The sequence below is a fragment of the Balaenoptera ricei genome, chromosome 3 (assembly GCF_028023285.1).
Source record: "Balaenoptera ricei isolate mBalRic1 chromosome 3, mBalRic1.hap2, whole genome shotgun sequence".
NCBI lineage: Eukaryota > Metazoa > Chordata > Mammalia > Artiodactyla > Balaenopteridae > Balaenoptera > Balaenoptera ricei.
Window position 1 is genome coordinate 81,079,166 of NC_082641.1, and position 22,052 is coordinate 81,101,217.

At 34.1% G+C, this 22,052-nt stretch overlaps 1 pseudogene; it reads left to right on the forward strand.

The window, feature by feature from the left end:
• LOC132363355 (large ribosomal subunit protein eL19-like) overlaps positions 1 to 21,852 on the forward strand; it is a 73,438-nt pseudogene extending 51,586 nt beyond the window's left edge.
• The last annotated feature ends 200 nt before the right edge of the window (positions 21,853 to 22,052 follow it).

A 22,052-nucleotide genomic window follows, 5' to 3' on the forward strand; every position in this document is an offset into this window, starting at 1 on the left:
TATATAGTTTGTAAATATATTTTTCCATTCCATAGGTTAACTTTTCATTTTGTTGATCGTTTCTTTTGCTATGTGGAAACTTTTTAGTTCTATGTAGCCCCACTTATTTTTGCTTTTGTTGCGTGTGCTTTTGGTGTCATATCCAAAACATCATTGCCATGACCCATGTCAAGGAGCTTTTCTCCTATGTTTTCTTCTAGGAGTTTTATGGTTTCCAGTCTTACCTTTAAGTCGTTCATTCATTTAAGGCTAATTTTTGTGAGTAGTGTAATATAGGGGTCTAGTTTCATTCTTTTACATGTGAGTGTCCCATTTCCCCAGCACAATTTATTGAAGAGACTGTCTTTTCTCTATTGAGTATTCTTGGCTCCCCTGTTAAATATTAGTTGACCGTATATGCATGGGTTTATTTCTGAGCTCTCAATTCTGCTTATGTTTCTATTGTTATTTTTAAGCACTTTACATCTGTTGTGAGTCTTGTGTGTGTGCAACTTACATATGTAATAAAAACAAAACCCTCAGAGGATAGAAAGGAAACCTTGTTTTAGATATTAAGTGCATGCAAAAACAAAACAAAACAAAAAAACTGAAACACTTAGAGGCTTGACAAAATATTGGCAAAAGTAATCCTCTCAAAGAAAAGGAAGAAACAATATAGAAGAATAATATAGGGAGAAAACTGTGGTTGAAAGGGAAATGGACATTTGTGAGGGAATTGTCATTTGTGAGCATAGGGTTAGGTCACGGAAAGGAAACTTGGTCTATTTCATAGTTTTTCTAAGATTTTCTTCCATTCAATATATATATATTTCTACTATGAAATGTAACCTGCAAAAGCAATCCCTTCCATTCATTCACTGGCATCATGTAATTCTTTTAAGCGACTATATTTGGGGGATTGGATTAGATTTGTAAAAAAATAATTAAAAGAAATCACCAAAAGGTTATTAATAGACATAGAAGGCTAATTATGTGCTAGTGGCCAAATCAGTGCTTCTCAAATTGTAATGTGCATATATATCACTTGGGGATTTCTGTCAAAATTCAGATTTTGACTCAGTAGATCTGGGGTGTGAGGCTGTCAATTCTATGCATCTGATAGGTTCCAAATGTAATGCCTGTGCTACTGTTCAGGCATCACACTATGAGTAGCAGGGATTCAAAGTCTTTCCTATACATGATATTTAAAATTTATAATAATCTAAGTTGTGGAGTTTTTAGGGGTAGATACATTTAAATAATAAGTATTTGCACTATAATGCTAAAAGTAGAAACATAGGCAATGAGGATAATTTTCCAAGAACTGTAGATAGTGAACTTACAATTCCAGAGGGCTATGTTCCATTTCTTGACATAAAGATTGTCTACTTCTTGAACAGTGTTCTGCTTGTAATGCCAGAAAACAGTGATTTTTTTTCTTTTTTAGAAATGAAATTTCAAGGTGATCTCAAGTGCTCTTAGGTTTTAATATTTCTTGGCTAATATTCAGTGTCTGCTGCCTTAAAAAAAGAAAGGTGCATTAAATTATTTTCAGAACCTAATTAAGAACATATGGCTTGGGTTTATTAATTTCTGTTTAATGAACAGGATATTTAACTTAAAAAAGTCCTGTTCTGAGTGTTATGTTTTGTTACAAGGTCTGCTTTGAAGATATGAAGGATGCTTCTTGTCCCATCTTGTTCGGTAGGATATAGGCAATTTTGTTTAATCTAAGCTTTTTATCTTTTGTCCTTGGATAAGGTAGACAAATTGAGATTCACTTTTAGTTCATTTATTCTGTCACAGATTCTGAATCAGGAGTTTAAAGTCACTGTCTGACAAGAAAAAGTCAACATCTGTTGAGTTGATTTATTATTTATGTATTGATATTAGATTTTATGGCACTTTTCCTGTGAGGAGCTGAAAGTCTTCTACATATAATTCTTACACTTTTCAAATACCTTTCACAAGAAACACTTCCAAGCATCCCAACATGAAAAGTGACAGAAAATGAACCAAATGAGGAAAACAAGAAGAGGACCCAAGGGTAAATAATCAGAACCTCAAATAGGAGGTGTGTCTAAAACCTAAGTACTCACTTTGTGAGGCCACTGGGGATGCCTGTGTCTCTGCCAAAGCTTTCCCCCTGCACGTCTGCTATCAGTGCATCCTTCCTGGCTCCCAGATGCTTCTGTCCTCTGTGGCTACCTCATCTGTACTGTGAGCTTCCAACATTCTGCTGATTAGGGCAACCCAAGAATTGACTGTGGTAATGAGACCTCAGGCCCACCAAATGATCCTTGCTCTACTCCTGAAGATAATAGAATTTCTTGGAAGGTGCATTTATGGTGGGCAGGAAAGTAAAGGTTCTTAAAATAAGTTGTATACTATTTCATCAGACTTATTACATGTGGCCATTGTTAATTATTTAATTAAATAACAAAATAATTTTAATTGTTTTAAATAAATGAGGTAAGATTGAACAAACTTATTGAGGGATTTTATGAAGACTAGAGATATCAAAACACACTTTGAATGTTTTATATTTCATTTATGGTTAAAATTGTTGCTGAAAAATTAGAAAATAATGTGTTCAAATTAGGTGATCACATATATATCTGATTTTATGTAGTGCCTAAATACTTTGTTTTTCAATATTTTTTAATAATAATTTCACTATTGATATCCTTTTTAAAAAAAATTCTTTCTTTATTGGGAAATATGTACATTTGGTTTGATAGCTGGGGCAAAGGAAGATAACTTCTCTTTAACTTTTTTAGAAATTCATAGTCTGAAATATTTTATGTTATAAAGAGGACTGAATATTTCCTCGGAAATAATGTGGAATCTTGCTGAGATAATAAGTATGTAATTTTAATGGTAAGATTTGATAATTCTTTATTCTTGACTCATGCTAACTCTGTCTGCCTTCATTTTTCTAATAGAAAATAGAACCACAAAATAAAAGAAGGTATTAGGCAAAAAGCAGGAAAATATGGCATGGTATTACATTTTGAAAATGAAAGTTACTAAAGTAATTCAATATTCACTACTTTCTAAAATGTATCTGATGACTTAAGGGTCCTAGAACCCTAACCAACAGCCCCAACTATTTAAACTGAAATTCATTGCTGGAATCACTGAGGCAAAGAATAACAAATAACTTGCCTACAAACAGAAGAGTGAGCATTTTCCTATGGAAGATGAAAGATAAAATAAGAGTTGAGCTTTGTTATTTTATTAATAAGAGTGAAAATAAAAATACATCTACTCTGACTTAAGTTCATGACCACGGAGAGAAGCAGAGGCTAGAGACCACTGGGCTTAGTTTTCTATCTTTACCTCTGATGCAAGCTGTGTTCCATAAAGCCACCATAAGAATTATTTCTCCCCTATATATTACACCTCTGTTGTATTCTTTGTGCTGAGGAGTATATCAAAGCAGTGACTGAAACGAGCAAGTGTTAGAGATACACATGTTTCTGAAATAGAGTATCTGTCATCTTTCATGGTGTCTTTAAGCTAAACCTGTGGAGAAAGGAACTTAAAATAATACCCATTGTTTTCATTAATCCTTGATGAAACATTTGGATTTCAACACTTTCCTTGCTGAGAAGAACATATTTATCTGAAACAGATGTCTTGATGAAACATTTCCTAAGATGGGTCTGACTTCTCCGTTACAAAAAGGCCACTCATACCAGTTTAATATTTTTCAATATATTTCTTTATTACAATATAGACCCTGGCCTTTTATGTAGCTTGCTGAAATCATTTAGTATGTTTCAGCCTCTCCATATGTTAAAAAGGAATAACAAAATCCTCTTCCTGTGTCTTGATACTGTGAACAATACCCTCTTCAGTTGCTTAGATTTCTTTGGAAGAAGCATTGTTATCTATAGTGTCTAAGAAGGTTTCATGTTGGTGAGAGCTTAGAGAAGCTGAAGTGTGAATTAGGCTGTAAGGAACAGATAGGACTTACCTGACCAGAGAGGTGTAAAATGCATGGAGAATGGGAAACCAGAGTTCAGCTGGAATGAAGGAAACAAGTAGTAGAATTTGAAACCAAAAACTTGATTACAATAGGTTGGGGCAGGAGGCGGGGCTTAAACCCTGGGTGAGGAGTTGATAGGCACTTGGGAGTATTGACCATTGGAAAGCACAGGAATGACATAGTGAAGGCAGTGCTTTCACATAATTTTGAGAACTGTGTAGGAAATGTGTCTAGTGCATACCTGAGGCCAACTTGACAAGGACCTGAAACAGAATGGCACCATTTAGAATGAAAAGGCAGGGATACAGGTGGCACATATTTCAAAGGAAGCCTCCATAAGGATTAGATAGAGACTGATAGCGTGTAAGGAATAAAGTTGTTCCTTTAAAGTTGTCCCAAGGGTTTTGCCTAAAGCATTAGGAAAATGCTTTTTAATGTTTTAAAGGGGAAATCAAGAGAGATGATGACATTGGTTTTAAAAAGATGTTAATTTAGATTTTAGACATGTTGAATTTAAGAAGAGGAAATTTCCAGAAGAGAATAAGAGATTCTTTGAGGAGACGAAGGGACAGTATAGATTTGGGAATTAATTTTTATAATATTTAAACCAAAAGCCTTGTAAGAGAAATTGACTAGACTTTGGATAAAATAAGTAGTGAGCTTTAATAAATTTGTTTTTGAGAAGTAGCATTGCATCAATTAATATTGGTCTGAGTGAATATAATTTGGAGGCATTGGACCAATTACTGCACATTTTTTCCCTAATTATAAAAGTAAGGTTTGTCATTGTAGAACATTTTTTAAAATGATGGAAAATATAAACATGGAAGAAAAAAAAGCAGCCTTCAAATCACCACCCACAGCAACAACTATTAATATTTTAACAAATTTATGTCTCAGTTTTATATGTAATTTTATAGATGATTCTTTATTTCTATGTTAAATTTAGTAGCTCTCTTGGCTTTACAGAAACTTTTGTCATATCATTAGAGATCTTAAACATCATGAATTAATGACTGCCTTTAGTAAATTCCATAATGAGTGATTTAGTGGTCAGCTTGGGAGGCAGACAGCTTTGTTTTAAATTCTGGAATCACTGTGAATTTGTTGCATGTTCCCAAAAACATGGGAATAAAATTAGGACTTAATCCACCAACTTACTGGGAAGATTAAAAATACAATGTATATTAAACACATAACACAGTGTCTCCTAATACCGTAGTAAGCCTAGTGTTTATAAGTTTAATAGGTCTATCTGGGATTATGTATTTTTCTTCTGCCTTTGTTTCCATATTTCTCCCATAAAGACTGTGTCTATATTCATTCACATTTCTCTACAGGTTTTTTCCTTTTTTCCTCCCTCCCTCCCTCCCTTCCCTCCTTCCTTCCCTCCTTCCTTGCCATTCTTCCTTCTTTCCATTCTTTATGGTAAGAACTACATTTTCAACTTGAGACTGGGAATAAGGAAAACTGGAAAAAAATCCATAATAGACCTGACTTCACAACTGTAACAGCTCTTTGCCAGCTGTTTTAGGCAAAAAGGTCACTGGATATGTCACTCATAGATGCCTCTGCACCCAGTCTAGTTACTGGCTTACTGCTCCAGCCTTAGATGGACTTCAACAAGGTATTGCTTCTTACTTGTCTGGAAATGAGAAGCAGAAAATTTGGGGTATAGTTGGTTACACTCCAACTTTTAATTTGACTCCTGTCCTGCCCAGCTCAGATCTACTATCTGCTTCTTACTCTTGTTTTTTCCCATAGGCTGCCAAATCTTCCTAAAAATAGCCTATCCCATTTCTCTCCTAAACTAGGAAACCTAAAGCAACTGCTTTCTATGGTAGAGACCTATGTGAAGAGTGCAAAGAGGGAAAAACAAAGAATTCTCAAAAATTCAGATTGTCCTACAAGTAGCAAACCAAAATGCCATTACTGCTACATGGCCCATTTCCCAAGTAGTTTCGGCAGTACAAATGGAATAAGCATCATTTTTTTGGCTATTATTATTTTCTATTATCTTAAAAAAAATCTTTGAACGGTGATTCTTTTTGTTCTTGGAGGATGGAGTAGGGTGTGTGTGTGGCTTCCAGGAAATTAGAAAGATATTCATTTAAAACAAAATTTGTGACTGTCTATCAAAACGATAGATGGAAAATACAGAATATCATGCTGCGTCAGGTCATTTGAGGCAGGGACAGGAATAATTTTTTTGGCGTTTCTGCCAATAATTTATGGAATTAACTGACCAAGCACCTTTTACATCTGCAATATGATGAGCCACTGTGAAAATGTCACAAGGTGAACCACAACCTGCCTTGCTGTTGTCCCCGTGCCCATAAAAAAGTTTATTTCTGACAGTTCCAACCACTTTAAATAGGAACCAGGGTTATACTTCTCCAGAGTTGGTATAGTGAACTAACTTTGCATGTTGTTTTTAAAGATGCATTCAGTACCTTTTCTCCTATAGGAGTAAAGCTTAAAAAATGTTGTGCCTCATATACAGCTTTAATGTGTATAATAACTCTCAGGTAAATCTCAGAGGTACAAGTATGTACTTTGTAAAATAATATCGCTTAAATGAATCAAGTAAATCTATTACTACCTGTGGTGCTTGTTTCTTGTCTTTATTTGTTTGTTTTGTTTTTACATGAAGTAGAGCAAAACTGAAGTTTAGGTAATTTTAAAGTAAACTATGATGTTTAAAATTTTTATTATAAAATCATACTTGGATTTGAGATTTAATGTTGACTCTTGTCGTAAGTGACCGCAACAAATGTGCTTAAGTTTCTAGGCTTCTGTTTTTCTATTAATATAACAGGAAATGTTGACATTTTACTTAACCTGCAGAAGTATATCATTTTATGTCAGATGCCAAAAGGTTTAGTGGACTCTTGTTAAGATGTAAAGAGAGTCAGCATTAACTGGTTACCTACTAAATAACCACCCTGTGAAAAAGATACCTCCTCTTACAGGTGCTGTTCAGGGAAGTTCTGGACTGTTAACTTGTCCAGATCACAGAGTTAATCATTTATATCAACATTAATTTTTCTCTTACTAAATTTTCAAACACATACAAAACTAGACATACTAGTATAATGAGCTCTGATGTGCCCATCGCTCATTTTAAACAATTATCAACTCTTGTCCAATCTTATTTATCTACCCTCCTTCCCACTGTCTCTCACCCCGTTTTATTTCAAAGAAAATACTCATATTACTTAGATCTAAAAGTCAAAAATTATTAATGAAATTACCAACAATACTACCATCACATTTTAAAACTACAATTCCTTAATATTAGTAAATATACAGGGCTCTAATTCTGCTGCCTCATTTTTTTCACTTTGTTTGAATTATGATTGAAATAAGGCCAATGCACTGAAATTGGTTCATGTAATTTTTCTATTTTAACCTAAAGCTCTCTTCCTTCTCCTTTTAAAAATGTTATTTATTTTTGCAATTTAGTTCTTGAAATAACAGGATTGTTTGGTAGAATTTTCCACAGTCTGATCGCATCCCTCTTGTGTTAAGACGTTATACTGCCTCTATATGTTCTATAAAGTGGTTGTTGAAGGCTTGAGGCTTGATCAGGTAGAGGTCTTTATTTTTAAAGATTTCTTCATAGGTTATATTGAATATTTATATGAAGAAGGACCTATTGTGTGGTTTTTCTCTTTTCCTAGATATAAATTTTTATATCATCAAGGGTTGCAAAATCATAATATTCTAATTCTACTCATCTGTCTTTACTTATTAGCTACAACACCTTTATGAAGAGAAAATTTCCGTTACCAGCTATTTTGTTACTCTGAGGTACAGTTCATATACAAAACCCAGGTTAATGCTTAATATTTTTCCTTTATCCAGTTTTTAAAAATACTGAGTTAATTTTATAATAGCTACCATATGTGATCAGTGAGGTTCTTTTAAAAAATTATTCTAAATTTATGGATTTTAAAATATTTATGAGTTAGTTTTTCATTTTAAAAACATAGTACTAGCAGAGTTATAACAATACTAGTTTTAGATAAATGACAGAATACTTTCCCTCATTGCTTTTTCACTTAGGAACATATACTGGGGATCACTCCATAGCTATACATACTAGTTATTATTTATTACTTTTACAGAACTGTATATTTTATTGTATGGATATGAAATACTTTTTTCAAGTTCTATTAATGGTTATTTCCAGTGTTTTGTTATTGTAAACTATAATGGTCTGACAGACACTTGAGTATATCTTTCTAATTTTTTCCATGGTATCCTAGGGTGGTTTTCTAGGAGAGAGATTGCTATACTGAAGGTTAGAGCATTTATGGATTTGCTAGATATTGGCTAGTTCCCTTCCATAAGGGTTGTATCATTTTGCATCCCCTCCAGCAATGTACGAGTGCCCCTTTGTCCTTAGCCTCATCAAGAAATTCTGCCTAATTTTGGATTTTTGCCAGTTATAGCACTGTCATACTCAAGATAGTCCAAATGAAGAGACAAATCTATATTGTCTTCTCTTACACCTAATTCATACCATTTGTAATATATTCTTCACACTGTGAAAACCAGTGTGTGCTTCTGCATTTATTGCCAGACATGATTGCAGTCTACGCCAAAGTAAACACGTGGTTCTACTGACTTCATGTATTTCAAAATTGTACCTGAATATGTGAATTAAATTATTCCAAAGACCATTTTAGGATCTCTCTAATCAGCTCAGTCTATCTCTGTGGTGCGTAACTGATATATTTAAATCCTGCCTGTTGGGTTCCCATATAGGCAGTCTGTTCTGACAAGTATGGCAGAATTTTGAATAAATTGCTTTTCTAAGGGTATTTCACTTTTCTGCTAAGTTTACAACACTGCATCAGACAAAGGAAGCTTAGATGAAAGGGTAGATGACTTTATAAATGTGTCCATAACTCTTAAAAAAAAAAAAAAAAAGGCAAGACTGAAACAGTGTTGAATTTCTCAGCTCTTTGTTGAGTCACTGAAACAATTTCAGAACATGATATATACTGCTGTCATTTATTGTCCTGAATGTTACATTTTTGCCTAAAGCTAGTTATTTTTCCTTAAAGTGAATCATTGATTTCTCTCCCTTAAGCTGAGTTTCAGATTCACAACCACCTGCAGTGATATGCTTGTTTTGACTACAGAATCAGTCAGGGAAGAAGGCTGTTTTGAACTGTACATGCAACAATGTCTTCTCTTCTCTTTTTCCAATCAGAGAAATAACAGACACCCTTCAGCAGAAAGCAAACAAAAGCAATAGTTCATGCAAATGTTTATGAAATGGGGTGTAGAAACCATAGTGGCAGCCACTTAGGCCTTTTAGATTTAAGTGCATTCATTTTTAGTAGAAATAAAAATAAGCCCAGCTTTCCAAAACACTTCACATTCTGCCTGAAATTTCATGAGGTTTTTTTTGCAGAGGCAGATGCTTTTATGTCACCAAGGGAAATGTGAATGATTTTAATTTCTACCTATTCAGTACGAAACTGAGCATGACATATCAGTTCCGTTAAGTTCAGTTCAAGAAATACTTACTGTTGCTGCAGTACAAGAGGAGCTCTGTGAGGTGTTATGAGGAATACAGAGATAACCAAGACATGAGTTCAGGACAGTCCCCCTTCCTCCCAAGTTAATTCAATACCTCCTTTTGGTCTTTCAGAGTCCTTTTAGATCATATCCCTTTGCAGTTTGGTGAGACTTCTCCTGGGGATTGTGTTGGAGTCAACTACCACTTTATTTGTACGTCTCTGAAGTGGGGCTACAGTATTTTTAACTATTGGAAACACATTTCTTTTAGATCCTGTGTCCAAGCTACTTTCTGCCTGTGCATGTTGTCCCGACAGAGAAATGAAGATGCTGCAGCTAGCAGAACATTAAGAGGGGAACACAGGTTGCGAAATCAATTTCTGGCTCAAAAGTCATGTTAAATGTCTTTTGCACATGCAAACACACAAAGTCAGAGCAGTATCATGAGTTAGTGCCAGATGTGGGACTGTGGTTGAACCAAAGACAGAGGCTCTCAGGAAGGAAAAGAGTATTTGGGTGCCATTTATGACATCTCCTTCTCTAAGGAGAACAAGGAGTACCAAGAAGTTTTATAGTTTTCAGGGAATATTGTGAAGGGAATTGTATAATTGAACTATTTTGAAAAACGAAAGGGATGTAATAGGTCAAACTTTTAAAATGTCTTTATTAGGAAGCCAGTTTCTCTGCTGCCATAGGCTTTGCCATGTGAAATGAGCTGAGAAAGGAAAAATACAATATAGATGAAATCACTGTTAAAGAAGAAGTAGGAAAAAAAAAATCTGCTTCTCCTGGCCCCAGGGAATTAGGCGGACAAAAGGGAGCAGAGGTAAGAGATATCTGGCTGAGATGTGTGAGTCCTAATAAAATCCTAGAACAGAAGGTACTTCAGGTGTCACAGCAGAACACCGAAGTGGGAGCCACAGTGAAAGATTAAAATATATCTCCAAAGCTATCCTTCTTTTGGGAAATCCAGGAAGAGAGGCAAACAAGAAATGAGAAAATATGCAACAAAAATTAGATTAAAATTTCCCTAAGTTTTCCCTAAAATTTCCCAAATTGCTGAGCAGGAATGATACACACACACACATACACATACAAAATACAGTTATACTTTGGCATTAAACATTTTTTTGAAATACTTATGGATTCATAGAAAGTTGCAAAGTTAGTATAGATCCTGTGTACCAATCACTCATTTTCCACCAATGGACACGCATAACTATAGTATAATATCAAAACAAGGAAACTGACATTGGTACAATGTCATTTTACCCATGTATTATTTTTCTTTTTTTTTTATTTACCATGTAAGTTTTTTTCTTTTTTTAACATTTTATTGGAGTACAATTGCTTTACAATGGTGTGTTAGTTTCTGCTTTATAACAAAGTGAATCAGTTATACATATATATATATATCCCCATATCTCCTCCCCGTTTCGTCTCCCTCCCACCCTCCCTATCCCACCCTTCTAGCTGGTCACAAAGCACCTAGCTGATCTCCCTGTGCTATGCTACTGCTTCCCACTAGCTATCTATTACCCATGTATTATTTTTCTATGTCATTTTATTGCATATGTAGATTTGTGTAACCATCCTTGCAGTCAAGATACAGACTTATGCCATTAACAGAAGGAGCTCCCTTCTGTTAACACTTTATAGTTCCATTCACCATCCCCACCCCATGACCATTCCCTAAACCCTGGCAACCGCTAAGTTGAACTCCAAGGTGCAAAAGCAAAATTCAAATTCTTCCAATAAAAGAACAATATCAACAAAAAAAAGGCAGGCTACCTACAGTTATATGAGAATCAGATTGATAAAAAATTTCATTAACAACCTAGAACTCATCTTTGAGAGAAAGTTAGAGAAATTATTCCCAGAAAAAAAAGTAAAGTAGGAATATTTATTTGAAGTAAAGTAAGTGAGAATTTTGTTTCTTCTTATCCTGTAAATGTAAGTGTCAAATTTTATTTCTTCTGAGGAATTTAGTTTTCAGCTAAACAATAAATGAAAGAGGAAAGTTTAAAAAAATCTGTAAGGAAAGGGTATAAAAGAGGCCCATACAATATGTAATTTTTTCTTTTTCCCTTAAACCATTATGGGATTTTCACTGAAAAAAAGTTTCTTTGAAGTCTGTGAGAAGTTAATTTTAATATTTAGATGAATATTTATATAATTTATTGATAAAGAATGAGAAAAGTTCCTCGTATTTATATATACTATGTATGGTATGTGTTCTCTTAATTGAAGAAACCTCTTAGGGTCCCTTTCCGCCACCCCTTTTATTGAGGTAAAATTCACATAACATAAAATTAACCATCTTAAAGTGTGTAATTACTGGCATGTAGTACATTCACAATGTTCTGCAACTGTAGCCTTTATCTGGTTCCAAAAGTTGTATCATGTTTCTTTGAGGCTATTTGACCGCACTGCTAAAAGCCCCTCTACAGAGCCTTCTGCTTTTGCGGTAATGGTACCCATACCCTGATGTAATCTCTTTACACATTGACTCTGGGCTTACTTTTGCTGCCTGCTTTGGCCAAATGTACATGGAAAACATGATTCAACCAGAGGCCTGGTAAGTACTTGCACACTGGGGCTTGCTCTCTTGAAACTCAGCCACCAAGTCAAGAAGTCTATTGTATTTTGCTGGAAAAGTTATATGGAAGAGAGCGGAAGCACCCTGGCCAGGAGTCCTAGCTGAGTTCATAAATAAGGGAAGCCATGTGGGGCTTGCCGGCCCTGAACCAACCTGCCAGTTGACTCTGAGTGCGTGAGTAGAGCCTATTTCTTAGCACACGGAACTGAGATGAGGTCTTCCAGATGAGCCTGTGCAAATGGCCAACGCATAGAATTTGGGCAAAGAAACGGGGGTTATTTTAATCCAGTAAATTCTGAGGCAGTTAGTTTTACAGCAATTGATAATTGAAACAGCAGCTTTTAACATTTTTCTGTAGTACCACTGTCCAGCCATCTAAGTGCCATCTCCAATCACTACAGACTTCCAATTTTGGAAAAAGTCTATGCTTTCCTTATTGAAATACTGAAGAGGGCAATACAAAAAGAGACGGTAGAAAACAAAGGGTGCCTGAACTACGTAACTCTCCACACGTTCATTCAAAGAGCCCCTTATGTCTACTTATGGAATGCTATCGACCCAATTTCCTGTTAACATTCTTTAAGCAGGGAACACAACAGTCTGCATTGGCTCTGGGCGTGATTCCCAGATTTAATTTTGCTCTCTACCTGTATCATCATCTGGGAAGGAGTGGCACAGGTGGGGAGAATGGCAAGTCATTAGGCATGTATATTAAATAGGTCCATACCGCCGCCCCCTTTCCTCCTATCTACTCTAATTCTCCAAATACTAGTGGTGTTCTTCCAACATTCACACGTAAGAGCTGAACAAAAATTTTCAATTAACCTGCAGTTCCTTTCACAGTGTAGTTTTTCATTTTCACAGCCAAAGTAACTGCAGTTTTCAAGGCAGTCCATTTGTCTTTTTTCGTCATTAGCTTATTTGCTATGCCTGTTGTTTTAATTTCACTCTAATATTGGGAAGTTCAGTTCTTAACGGTGAATAAGTATTGAATTCATGTTTAAAATAACATTTTTTTGAGGAATGATTATATCAAAATAATAGGCTAGGCACTGTGGGAGATATAAAAATATGTAACAGATTATCTTTCACTGATACAAAATAAGACTCCAGTTAATAAGATGCTTTATATAACTCATTTTGGCTGAGATGTGTGGGAGGAATTGGTATTTTAAGCCTCTTAGAATAAAGGAACTATTTAAAAAATCAACTGTATTTTAGATTATTTACTTAGGCTTTTTATGTGTATAAATAAATCCATAGAATGCACAAAAGAGAGACAGACAGAGACCTGAGAGAGTCATCAGAATGAGAGAGAATGCAAAAACAGAGATGATCCAGATCATAATGTAAATTTTGCTTATATCTTATTATGTACTTAAGCTTATATTGTAAACATTTGCCTATAAATTTCATAGGCTTCAAGATTTGATTTCTAGTGACTATATAGCATTTTATTTTGTGGTTATAACATAAAATATTTAACTATTCATCCACTGTTATATTCACTCCTGCATTTTGTCACACATCCAATGTTCTAGTATACTGAAATGCTTTTAGTTTCTTTAATGAAAAAATGTTTTTTTTAAATCTAGGCCATTATACATGCTGTTTTAAATTTCTTAAATACTTCCCCTCCTCCTTGTACCGCCCTCTCTTTACTGAGTTAGCTTTTACTGATTGAACTCCTGTCCAATAACTAACATATGTGCAATCAGGAGCATTGGTGCTATTGGAGGCCACATATAATATGTCTAAATATTTAAAAGGTATAAATCAAGCTAACAGATGGCCTATAAAACATGTTCTTTTTACTTACCCACACAAATATACCATCATAAACAAAACCTTTTTCAAAGCATGATTTTTCTACTATTGAATCATGGCAAAATATCAGGATCAAAGGTGACTCAATATAATTAATATTGTCCTTGTCTGGCATGTTTGGACATACTGAAGATATTTGGATAAAACATATTTACAAATTACTGATTTAGAAAATTTATTTTCTTCATTTCAACAAATTCACTGCTTATGTTGTTGTAATGAATATTTTTCACATAATTTGTATTCCATACTGAGCAAACCCTTTTGAATCTTATGAATTTAAATTTGAATATAGTTATTTTGCCAAAGTAGTAGAAAATTTCTTAAAGCAATATCTAGATTGGAAAAAAATATTTTATACATTATGTTCAAATATCATAAAAGGTTTGCATATGACAAATTATCAGAATTAGAAAGTAGTTCAACTTATCTTAACATCATATAAATCATTATTATTTATAGTCACAGTACCCATAATCTCTTATAGCAATATGTGGATCTACACAGGGTTTCCATTGTCAAATATTTTAATGTAGAATGTTTATAAACAACAGCAACTTTAAAAAATAGTAGTGTTTTTCTAATTTGTTCATCTCTATTTAATCAAGGCTATATCTTTGTCTATAGTGACTAGAAAATAGGCTGTGTATTAAGTAGTTCACAATATTTGTATCTGAGTCTTTTCCTTCAGGGAAACGTTTCTATTTCTGTGTTGTATTTCGTTGGACAGCCACTTTTTTTGCAAGTTTCACAAGAAATTTCTTTTAATAGAAAAAATATAAAATATTTTAACCCTTTAAAAATTAATACTTTAAAATTTGTTTAGTTTTGTAAAGATTTGTAAGCATTAATAGCAGACAAAATTTCTTATCAAATAGCTATAGATGTACTCAAATTCAAAATTAATTTCTATTTTGCTAGACCACACTTGACTCTTCATCTGAGGATATTTGATTGTTTCCCTTAATTCTTCTGGTATGTTGTAACTTGGTTGAATGAGATCTGATTGCTTTAACAGCGCATTATATTCTTATCACGTGTTTGACAGAAGTTGTTGGGTCAAATAGTTAATATGGTCTTCATCTAATTATGATATATTGGACAGATCGAGAAAATGTCATATATAATATCTGATTGTTTCAAATAATGTCATCAGTCTTGGTGCACTTGAGACCATTTCTCCCAATAACATATACTATTTCTGGCAAAATAATTCTTATGGATTTTTCAGCTAAAATTCTGGTTCATCCACATTTTCTTCACCATCAGTATAGGCAGTGTTACAAGCTTGCCATCTTTATTTTAGTTAAAGTAATTTTTATTGAGGTATAATTGATTTACAATATTATATTAGTTTCAGGTATACAACATAGTGATTCAGTAATTTTATAGATTATACTCTGTTTAAAGTTGTTACAAAATAATGGCTATGTTTCCAGTACACTTTAGGGTAATTTGTTCTAGCTCTGTGATAAATGTCATGGGTATTTTGGTAGGGATTGCATTAAATCTATAGATTGCTTTGGATAGTATGGACATTTTAATAATATTAATTCTTCCAACCATGAGCATGGGCTATCTTCCCATTGCTTTGAATCACCATCAATTTCCTTCATGAATGTTTTACAGTTTTCAGAGTATAGGTCTTTCACCTTGGTTAATTTAATCATAGGTACTTTTTCTTTTTGATGCGCTTTTAAATGGAATTGTTTTCTTTCTTTCTGATAGCTTATTTTTAGTGTATAGAAAAGCAACTGATTTCTGTATATTAATTTTGTATCCTGCAACTTTACGGATTTCATTGATGAGCTCTAGTACTTTTTTGGTAACATCTTTAGGATTTTCTATGTATAGTACCATGTTATCTGCAAACAGTGACAATTTTACATCTTCCTTTCCAATTTGGATTCCTTTTATTTATTTTTCTTCTCTGATTGCTGAGGCTAGGACTTCCATACTGTGTTAAACAGAAGTGGTGAGATTGGGCATCCTTGTTGTGTTCCTGATTTTAGAGAAAAGGCTTTCAGCTTTTCACCATTAAGTATGATGTTAGCTGTGGGTTTGTCATAAACGGTCTTTATTACGTTAAGGTGTGTTCCCTCTATACCAATTTTGATGAGAATTTTTATCATGAATGGATGTTGAATTTTATGAGATGCTTTTTTCTGTGCCTATTGAGATGATCATGTGATTTTTATCCTTCCTTTTGTTAATTTGGTGCATCTCATTGATTGATTTGTGAATGTTGAACCATTCTTATTTCCCTGGAATAAATCCCACTTGATTATGTAGTATGATCCTTTTTATATATGGTTGAGTTCAATTTGCTAATATTTTGTTGAGGATTTTTGCATCTATGTTCATCAGTGATAATTGGCCTGTAAATTTCTTTCTTTCTTTCTTTTTTTTTTTTTTTGTAGTGTCTTTGCCTGATTTTGGTATCAGGGTAAATGTGGCCTTGTAGAATGAATTTGGGAGTGTTATGTCCTTAGGTATTAGCTCTTCTTTGTATGTTTGGTAGAATTCCCTGGGGAACTGTTCAGTCCTGGGCTTTTATTTGCTGCGAGTTCTTTTCTATTACACAGTCAATTTCACTACTAGTCATTGGTAGTTCAGATTGTCTCTTTCAGTCTTGGCAGGTTATATGTTTCTAGAAATTTGTCCATTTCTTCTAGGTTGTCCTAGAATATAACTGTTTGCAGTATTCTCTTATGATTTTTTGTATCTCTGTGATATCAGTTGTTATTTCTCCTCTTTCATTTCTTACTTTTTTTTATATGGGTTCTCTCTTTTTTTCATGATGAGGCTGGATAAAGGTTTGATTTTCTTTATCTTTTAAAAAACAACTCTCGGTTTAATTGATCTTTTCTGTTGTTTTGGGGGCTATATTTCATTTATTTCCTCTCTGATCTTTATTATTTCCTTCCTTCTGCTGACTTTTGGCTTTGTTATTCATTCTCTAATTCCTTAGATGTTAATTTAGATTGTTTGAGATTTTTCTTGTTTCTTAAGGTAGGCCTGTATTACTGTAACCTTTCTTCTTAGAACTGCTTTTGCTGCATCCCATAGATTTTGGAAGGTTGAGTTTTCATTTTCATTTGTCTTGAAGTATTTTCTGAGTTTCTTTTTTATTTCTTCATTGACCCATTAATTTTTTTAGCAGTATGCTGTTTAGTCTCCATGTGTTTTGGTTTTCCCATTTTTCTTCCTGTAATTGATTTCTAGTTTCATACTGTTGTGGTCAGAAAAAATGCTTGATATAACTTCTGTCTACTTAAATCTGTTGAGCCTGGCGTATGATCTACCCTGGAGAATGTTCCATGTGCACTTGAAAAGAATGTTTATTCTGGTGTTTCTGAATGTAATGTCCTGTAGATATCTACTAAGCACAACTGGTCTAATGTGTCATTTAAAACCACAGTTTACTTATAGACTTTCTTTCTGGATGATTAGTCCATTGAAGTAAGTGGGGTGTTAAAGTCCCATACTATTGTTGCATTATTGTCAATTTCTCCATTTATGTCTGTTAATATTTGTTTTATATATTTAGTTGCACCTATATTATGTGTATATATGTTAATGAGGTTTATATCCTCTTTTTATATTGATCCTTTATCATTATATAATGCCATTCTTTTTTGTTATAGACTTTTTTTTTAAAGTCTATTCTGTCTGATATGAGTATCACTACCTCTGCTTTCTTGTTGTTTCCATTTGCATGGAATATCTTTTTCCAGCCCCTCACTTTCAGTCTGTGTGTCTTTCATTCTGAAGTGAGCCTCTTGTAAGCAGCATGTAGATAGGTCTTGTTTTCTTATCCAATCAGCCACCCTATGTCTTTTGATTGGAGCATTTAGTCCATTGACATTTAAAGTCATTATTGATAGATATGTACTTATTACCATTTTGTTACTTATTTTCTGGTTGTTTTTGTAGTTATTCTCTGTTCTTTTCTTCTCCTTTTAGTTTCTTCCCTGTGGTTTGCTGATTTTCTCTAGTGGTATGTTTGTGTTCCTTTCTCTCTAGTTTTTGTGTATCTATTGTCAGTTTTTGATGTGTGGTTACCATGGGATTCATATATGTTGACCTATAATGATATATACTTTTTTTTAAACAGGTGGTCATTTAAGTTCAAACACATTCTAAAATAGCTAACTTATTTAGTCCCCTCCCCTACATTTTGCGTTTTTGATGTCATATTTTATACCTTCATGGTTATCCCTCTACTGATTATTGTAGTTATAGTTGATTTAAAATTTATTTTATCCTTTAATCTTTGTATTAACTTATTTAAGTAGTTGATCCTCAGCCTCTACTATACATTTGCCTTTACCAGTAGAATTTTTCCTTTCCTATAGATACTTACTTCTTGTTACAGCGTTTTCTTTTCCACTTAGAGAAGAGCGTCTAACATTTATTTTAGTGTAGGTTTAGTTTTGATGAACTCTTTTCATTTTTGCTTGTCTGAAAAGTTCTTTCACTCTCCTTCAATTCTAAATGGTAATCTTGCTGTGTAGAGTGTCTTAGGTTGCAGGGTTTTCCCTATCAGCACTTTGAATATATCATGACATTTCCTTCTGGCCTGCAAAGTTTCTTCAGAGAAATCAGCTGATAGCCTTACAGGGATTCCCTTGTACAGGACTCTTCATTTTTCTCTTGCTGCCTTTAGAATTCTCTCTTTACCTTTAACTTTTGCCATTTCAATTATGATATGTGTTGGTGTGGGTGTGTGTGAATTCATCTTGTTTGGGACCCTCTGTGCTTCCTGTACCTGGATATCTATTTCTTCCTTCAGGTTTTGGAATTTTTCAGCCATTATTTTATCAGTTACATTTTTTGACCATTTTCTCTTTCTGGGACCCCTATCATGCAAATATTGGGTCTCAGAGGCCCTTTAAACTGTTTTCATTTTTTTAAATATGTTTTTCTTTTTGCTGTTCTGATTGGGTGATTTCCATTACTCTACCTTCCAGATCATGTACATATTCTGTATCACCTAGTCTGCTGTTAATTACTTCTAGTGTATTTTTCATTTCAGTTACTTTATTCTTCAGTTCTGACTGGTTCTTTTTCATATTTTCTAGTTCCTTGTTAAAATTCTCAGTGTATTCATTTATTCTTTTCCCCAATTCAGTAACATTCTTACTACGAATGCTTTGAACTCTTTATCTAGTAAATTATTTATTTCTGTTTCATTAGTTGTTTTTTCAGAGGTTTTCTCTTGCTCTTTCAATTGAAACAAATTCCTCTGTCTTCTTATTTTGCTTGACTGTCTCTATGAAATGAGGTGAAACAGTTACCTATTCTGGTCTTGAAGAGGTGGTGTTGTGTGGGAGCATCCCTGTATACAGACTGCATGTGCCCAGTGCCTTTGGTGGGAGAGCTGGATCTGAGGTGAACACAAGTCAAGTCTTTCCCCAGGGTGCTGGTAGCTATCACCTTGGTAGGAGGTGGGGCTGCAGATGGAGGGTCTTAGACCAGACTTAGATGTGAGCCAGGGCTTCTCCTCTATTCAGTGGCCATCCCTGCCCTATCAGGGGTGGGGCAGGTCCCAAGTTGCTGGAGCAGGAGCCCTGAGGGTTGGGTCCAACTGTTTTTTTCCCTTTAAGTGTGTGCTCTCCCCTTTCCCAGCACCAGCACACTTGCCTCTGAGGAGAGCAGTACTGGAGCAAGAGGGGCTACTGTGGATCCTAGGCATGGGTCTGGCAGTGGGCTGTGGCAGTTTCAGCCACAGTCAATGACCCAGACCACTTCTAATGTGCTGCCTGTGTAAGTGCTAGCAATGGCTGCCCTCACCCTGCTGAGATGCTGCTCTGGGTCTAAGCCACCTTTGTTCCTCAGAGCTGAGCTCTCCCCTCAGCTGCTGCAGCCCTCACCCTAGTGTGGAGCTGCACTGCAGAGCAGGCGGGGCTGGTGTGGGTGCTCAGCATGGTTTGGGTCACAGGCCATAGTGGTCTGACTGCATTCAGAGACTTGGACTGCTTTTGCTGCATTGCCTGTTTAAGCAAATGTAATGGCTGTCCCTGCTCTGCTCACATACTGCCCTGGGTCTTAGCCACCTTTGTCCCTTACAGCCATATCCTCCCCTTGGCTTTCTGCTAGTCTCTATTTAGTTTTCAGTGAGAATTGTTCCACATGTAGATGTATTTTTGATGTGTTAGGGGTGGGGATGAGTTCCATGTCCTCCTATTCCACCATCTTGATCTCCTCTGCTTGCCCTCATTATTTTCAATCAGGTTCTACAATTGAAAGATCAATTGCTTGTTAGTTTTTCAGTTAAATCAAAATGTTCCTTTTTATAAAATGTCTAAAACTGATAAAATTTTCAGTTTTGTGTTTTCCCCCCTAATATTCCAACAATTCTACTAATAAATATTAGTCATTCAGCATGACTTTTTTATTAATTTGTTTTCTTAAACATTGTGGATGTTTTCTTTTCTCTCATTCTGTTTTTTTCTACTAGTAATCTCATTTTGATGTTACCATCTTAGTTTTCATTTCATTATTTTAAAAATTTATTTCCATATTCAGTCACTCTACCATCAGATTTCACAGTCATTTCTTCTAAATCTAGAAAATTTCATTCTCTTTTGAAATATACAGATGGTGTCTCATAAAACATGCTCATCTAAATGTTGGAACACAATGATAACTCTTTAAGTATATTACAAAATATTTAATATCAGTGATTACTTTTGTTGAAAACTCTTGATTAGGTTTCTATTAGCCTCTTTTATCAATTTTAGGAAACACGTGTGCTATTTGGGTGTAAGCTTTTTATTTTTTTTTTGAAGTGGATAATTAGATCTTTATGTAGTATATAATATGAAGTTGCAGGGATATCATATGATCTCCAAGTTGCAGAATCATGATATTCTCTCTGTTAATTTTGTGTAGGTCTTGCTTGATAGAGTACTGCTCACTTGTTTACAGATTTAAAAATTTAAGTGGATTTTCTCTGTGGAATTAAAAAAACTTTTTTCTTTATAGCTTTCTATTTTCTTTTTCTCTGAGCTCCCCTTTCTTATTATTTATTTCTACTTTGATCTGTACTCTTACTCACTTTTAAAAAAGATTAAAAAGTAAAATAATTATATTTAAAGTATATAAGTTTAAATATATTTTCATTTAGATGTAAATCTAAACCATGAATACAGTTATTTTACATGTTTTGAAAAAATTATTTTTCTTATAAAATATTCTCAACTATCTACTAAAATTTAATGGTAAGATAAAATTTAAATTAATATATGAATTAATAATATCTTAATATTTAATTCATATACAAATTGATTCATATGAAAATAATATATGAACAAATAAAGTTATTTTAAAAATATGGATAACTTTGTATCTAATTTTTGAGCATTTAATAGAATCCTATTAAAATTTTTTAATAGAGTAAAACTATTTTACAATTCTGGCTTTCCATTTGCATCTAGTCAATATAATGCATTGGTATTATGTTTCATGCATATGAAATACAGGACTACATGTGTACAAATGTAAGAGTAAGATGAATGGTTTGTTTTTTGCCTTTTTTAATGAATGGTTTTATTTCAAAATATTTCTTAGTTGCCAAGTGCAAATCTTTCAAATACTGTACTTTTTTTCTGAGTACCCGAGGACCATGAATTAGAACCTCAAAAGAAGAATAAAAACAGATGCTTGGCAAGAGTAGTTAAAGCTACTTTGTTATGTGTGATTTGATTGCATTCAAGTAACCTGATAGGGAATTTCAACTAAGGGAATTTTTAAGTAATTTAATTTGTCTTTTCTCATATTCAGGCACTTCTGTCAATCAGTTCCTCCTCACACTATGAAAGTGCTCATTTCTGATATTGACAAGGGTGTAATCCACAAACATTCAAAGCATTTGGAGGCAGATGTTGTTCGCTTCAAAGACATAGAACAGTAAATATGTCCCTGGGACTTGAATGATGTTGGTCATGAAAGTGTATGTTTAAGGTTGCAGATTTCTCTGTGCCAGACTCGTTGAGTGACACAGGAGGCCATGTGTTCTTGATAGAATATATGTAGAGTCATCTAATAACAAAGCCCAGACAGGAACCCTTCATGCCTGAGTCCAAGGGTAGTGCTAGCCATCAATCATCATGT